Source organism: Musca domestica, unplaced genomic scaffold, assembly GCF_030504385.1.
Source record: "Musca domestica strain aabys unplaced genomic scaffold, Musca_domestica.polishedcontigs.V.1.1 11, whole genome shotgun sequence".
Lineage (NCBI taxonomy): Eukaryota > Metazoa > Arthropoda > Insecta > Diptera > Muscidae > Musca > Musca domestica.
In genome coordinates this window covers 9,333,140-9,338,991 of record NW_026712133.1, presented here as the reverse complement: position 1 = coordinate 9,338,991, position 5,852 = coordinate 9,333,140, and the positions used below count along the sequence as shown (strand labels likewise).

Here is a 5,852-nt window from a genome sequence, read left to right as displayed (position 1 = left end):
ATTTAATAAATAATTAAATATTATTACGTGTATGTATATATGTATGAACACACACGTATGAATTAGGGTGGGTCAAATAAAATGTAGTTGAGAAAATATTCAAAAATCATGAATTATGATGAAGCAAAATTTAATACCATTTCTAATCACTTTTATAGATATAATTTGTGGGTCTAGGGATATCCAAATGAAGCATTTCATTTTTAAATGCCAAGAAGTGTATGAAAACAAGTTGCTTGAATTAACCCTGATAATAGACCAATCACAATAAATTTAAAGTATGTTATATATATTCAGTTTAATTGCGATTGGTCAATTATCAGGTTAAGCTGGGTATTGGAGGTAAATTTTAAATAAAAACGAAAATGAGAAAATGGGAAATTTCTGGAGTTATAAAACTGTTGGCAAACTGAAAGAAGTTGTTCAGGTCATTCACTATTACTCTTCTCCCTGACCATAACTCCACTTATGACAAGTGGAGTTATGGTCAGTGGAGTTATTGTCTATCAAGGTATAGCTATATAAATAAATAATTACAAGATTCATACAAAAAATAAGGGAGAATTAATTTCGAAAGCCCACCAAAACTTTCACAACCAAAGCGATGTCATTCATTTTACCTACGTGTACTTTAAAAACTTCCCAGCTAGTGATCCAACAAGTAAGAAAACGTTAAATTAAGTCGGGCTAAACAGTCAATACCAACAACAATGATGCAAAATACAACATTTATATCTTGATTGATATTGGAACGTGTTCGACTCTAAGTTTTACAATTTTTATTTGAATTTTTTTCTTTTGGTGCCCCTATTCTGTCAAAACATATACACTGCTTGTATATATGTGTGTAATGTTTTGAATAAATACAAACAACAAAATGTGTAATTCTTGGATTCAAATTTGATTTGTGGGTTTTCTCCTATACACTAATTTTGTGAAAAAAAAGTAAATGATTATTAGGGCTCCAGCACAGAGTTGCATTTTCCTAATTTCTTCAGCAACCTTTTTTATTGAGAAATGATAACATCTCTCGAAAATTATCTCATTTAGTATATAATGTTAAATATAAAGTAGAACTGCTAAATATGATTTAAACAGATTGACAACTATCTAGGCATTATAAAGCTAGCTCTTTCAAAATGAATTCGTTCCATCACCACTACCCTTCTTCAAAAAGGTAGAAAAATGCAACTCTTTACTGGAGTCAAATAGACTATTTAAGCCTAATTACACATTTTGTTGTCGGTTAACGTGGAAAATATTCACTTCTGTTGACTCTAAATTTGAAATAATTTAAAATTATTTTCAGTTCTTTTAGTTTAGGGTTTTAAATGATAAATGATGAAGATAAACAAATCGTATACGGTAATTGCAGGTAAGCATGTTATGTGTGCATTTGCTCGGCATACGATTAGGCCATCCGACTGTCACAGAGACTCCCAGGGCTAGGGATCTCAACCCGCCAATCGAATCCAACACACTAACATTGAAAGGGGACTTTACTACAATTGCTCTACTCTACGATATACAAAATAGGAGTCATCATACAGGGATCTCGGTGGATCGATCCCACACTCGCCCACCCTACCTGGATCCAGTATTTCCATTTCTTGCGTTTCTCTGAATCCCCTTGAGCCACACGCTTCGAATCACACACTTACTTCATACCACCTTCCCCCCAAGCTATACAAACTTAGCAACACATATTAGTATCTACTGTTTACAAAAGAATCATTTTTAATTTTATTAAAAAAAATAAGTTAGCTTTAAATATTTTCTTAATTTTTTTCTCTACTATTTTTTTTCTTACATTAAAATTGACAAACTGTATGGTATAAAAAAAAACAAATTAAGAATAATACCGGGCTTTCTTAAATCTATGGCTTTAATTACTCGGTAGAAACCAATATATTATCCTTTGCCTTGCTTTTCCCGCGCAATATTCACGCGTCTATACGAAATTACTAGCCACCTAAAAGAGCTCTCTTAACTGGCCTAATTGCCGCTAAAATTCCACGGCCTAAACTATCAGATCGAATCACAAGGACTCAAGATAATTTTACTGTAACACCTCCTAGCCTTTGAAAATAAACGCGGTATTTTTCCCTTACAGATTGATTATTACTTAAATCCTAAGAACTATAACCTATCTTATTACCAAATTTTTATACTGAATATTATAATTTTTTTTGTTACTCGAAATTTATGATTATTAACTCTTTTTTTTTTTCTTTTAGTTCCAAAAAAGGAGACAGCAAATTTTATGGACGTCACATATATATATATATATATCAAGGACAACACAACGGTAAGACACCTTTTACCTGAGCAGTGATTTATAACGTTATTGATTAATTCTTCTTATCTCTTCTTCCAGTTTACGCTTCTTTCCGGAGGAAACAGATTTTGAACGCCAGGCAAACCCTGAAATGAAGCTGGACTTGTTGACTGGTCCTTTTACAATGCCGGCGTTCTGGGCGGGATCAATAACAGGCACAGCAAAAAGCTCAAAGTTGCAGCTGGCCAGTTTACAATTCAAATCTCCACACCCTCAATGTAACTTTTTTTGGCTTTTTTCTCCTGTGGACAACTTGCCACTACCTTGCGTTACCAAAAAGAAAAGGCAATTTCCCGCCGTTGTGCTGACCAAAACCGGACAATTTTCGGTGCTTCCAAAAAAGCTTGATACACCACCGGGATATTCACAATAAAAAAATCGCAACACACAAATTAAATTTTTCCACTTCTTCACTGCTCTCTAGCTAAGTTTCACCGGTAACGTCTTATTCTTAACTTTCTTTTCTTATGCTCGCAGCCTTTTATACCCCTCTTCTCAGTGAATCCCGCCAGACGCTCATTTTCCACGAAACACCATTTTCCTGAGCCATTTTCAATTTTCATTCCTTTTTCTTTTCAACTGTCAATAGCCATTTTTTATTCTATTGTGAATTCTCATTTCAGCTCACCCCGGAGTAGTAGTAGGTTCCCACCTACTCAGCAATCATAGGGCTGCCTAGTCACTTCTTAGCCTGAGTCACCCTGTCATTCACTACCTTTATAATACTCTTTAACTCAACCCTGTTCGAGCCTAATTTCGTACGTAGCGAACCCTATCAAACCATTTCCGGCATTTTGATCCCATCGCCACCCAGACTACACACCCCGCAGAAATTACAAGCAAATTGAAATCTCGAAGCATCCTCACCATCCTCACTAAAAACCCAAGAAAACTGAGCAAATCCATTTGAGGACCAATTATGGGATGCACTACCAACAGAATTGGGATAATTTCTGCGGTGGTTGTGGACAGGTTTTGCCAAAAAACACGGCCCCATATATTTGTTGCCTTTTTGCGCCGCATGTGAACGGCCTGCAACAAAACTTCAACTTCGGCCACAAAATCGAGGACGGAGGTGATGTGCACGGCCGCATTACTCATTTACGTGGGGACATCCCACTCCCTGAAGGTCTCATGCCGGGCATAAGCTCCGAACAGCAGGCTGGTCAAAGCCCTCCCCCTCATGCTGGTAAATATCCCCCATCGAAATAGAACCACATAAATTAATTTATTTTTCTAATCTGTCCATCAGATCTGTGAAACATGTCTTGCTAGTTCGCCTGATAATTCTCGATCCGACACCCTGAAAATATCGTGTCACTACCAAACATCGATCGAGTTCCGAGTCCGGGAAACTCGCTGGTAATTCCCCTATAGCAGGTCAACATTTGGGAAGATCAAAAACGCTCATAAATTTTACAATACGCATTCGGTTATTTATAAAATCCCGCATTCAGTATTTCTACTAAGACAAGTTCAGAGGAACGGATGGGATTTATCGGCCCACTCCTTTGGGACCTTCACTACAAAAAGGTAAACATCCGGAACAACCCAATAATTCTACCAACCCAAGACCTTGTGTGGAGTTGGAATATATTTGTCCTCTCTGGCGGATCCACACTGGTAACACCCAACAGCTCTAAATGAAAAATTCTCCGATTTCATCAAAATTTCACACATTCTTCTTGGTTATGGATATAATCTTCAAAGTTGGAATCTATACGTACTTTGATACACAAATAATTTGATCAAATTATTGAAATCATGGTACAATAAAAAAGTAAGGTAGATCTGAAAGCTGATTACAATTTTTTTTTCCAAGTGTGCCCGACTTCTGTCATTATTGTGTATTATTTGTTTTGAAAATAAAAAAAAATATTTTCAAGGTCAATGTTTGGAAAAACGAACACTGCGTGGCCGGCGTTCAAAATATTACCCTGTTTTGTCCTGGAATTGAAGGATTAAACAGTTTTGATCACATTTTTTGAAAAAAAATCCGTGCGTTCAATAACGCATTCAAAAAAATAACAATTATCAAAACATTTTGTCGCATACAATTTTGAAGTATTTTGACAGAAAGCGGGCATAGCCCTAGGAATGTATTTCGGTACTTTTTTGTTTGTTTTGAACATTTAATAACTTTCATTCCTTAATAGGTGGTGAAACATTTTGCATGCGGAAATATTTGTGCCTATGCCTGTCTTGTCGTCGTGGTTGCCGAAGAACGGATTTTGTATGCGGTATTTGCTGATGTGATTGATAGGTAAACAAATACCATAATCGTGGTGTCTACGTGATTGTCTGGTAGAATGTAGTTTTATGTATGTTCGCTTTTTATGTATGGGAATCTTTCATTAATTTATGCCGGAATAAACCAGATTGTGCTATTTTTATCGCCACCGGGTGTGTTTGAGTAAAATTTTTTTTTTTTTTTTCAAATTTGTATGTCGCGTAGAATATTTTGTAAAAGAAATTAGACAGCTGTGATAAACGTGAAACTAGAGTCTGATTACTTTGAATTACCCAATTAGGGGAACAGATCAGCTGATATTTTTGAACCTTAATACGAATGAATTCAGTACGAAGGTGATTTTACTATCGTATTTAGTTTCATCAGACACATTTTCTATGTTTTGTTTTGATTCATTCGATTTTGAATTAAACAATTGCTGATAAATGTGATATAGAATTGGTACCAAATGTGAAATAGTTTTTGAAAGTTATTTTAGAATTCTTTTTATAAAAATTGAATTGGGAAAGGGGATTGAACAGACTTTCTTTTCCACTTATCTTTTAAGATCTTTTGCATGACAGATTCCAATCGCCTTTCCATTTAGATCTTCGAGAGAATACATATTATTTCCTATGGGCTTTACTATACGACACTTCGTAAATTTCCGGGCAAACTTAGCATTAAAATTTTTCCCAAAATCGCTAAGAACATAGTTTCTTTTATATACCTCTTGACCCGGAGAGAAAATAATCGTACGAGCCCTTGCGTTATACCTTTTTGCGCTTTGTTGATAAGCCTGATGCATATTCTGTCTAATTTTATTTCGGATTAGTTCCATCTTGTCGTTACGATCTAAATGTATAATTTCATGGTCCGCCAATGAGTGGAGCTTCCGAGCTAATTTATAATCTGAACCATGGGTGTACATACTATGACCAAACAGCGCGAAAAATGGCGTTACACCAGTTGCAGTATGAATCGATGTTCTTAAGGCGCACTCTATGTCTGTTAGATACAGGTCCCAATCTCTGTGGTCATTTTCTAGATATGCCCTAATCGCCGCCAATACTGATTGATTGACTCTCTCAGATGCATTAGACTGCGGAGCATATGGAGCTGTTTGGATATGATTGATTCCATATGTTTCAATCATGTCTTTGAAAGTTTTAGATACGAACTGTGCCCCATTGTCGGAATGTATCGTCTCGGGTACGCCAAACTTACGAAATATATCCTCAACCATAAATTTTACCACATTGGAAGCTGTTGCCTCTTTCATTG

At 35.9% G+C, this 5,852-nt stretch overlaps 1 long non-coding RNA gene across 1 annotated transcript; it reads left to right on the top strand.

The window, feature by feature from the left end:
- The first annotated feature begins 2,031 nt into the window (after positions 1-2,031).
- LOC131806594 (uncharacterized) lies at positions 2,032-4,737 on the top strand. The gene is made up of 5 exons (XR_009344099.1): positions 2,032-2,308; positions 2,378-2,775; positions 2,962-3,527; positions 3,591-4,123; positions 4,495-4,737. It is a non-coding gene; the product is annotated as an uncharacterized LOC131806594 (long non-coding RNA).
- The last annotated feature ends 1,115 nt before the right edge of the window (positions 4,738-5,852 follow it).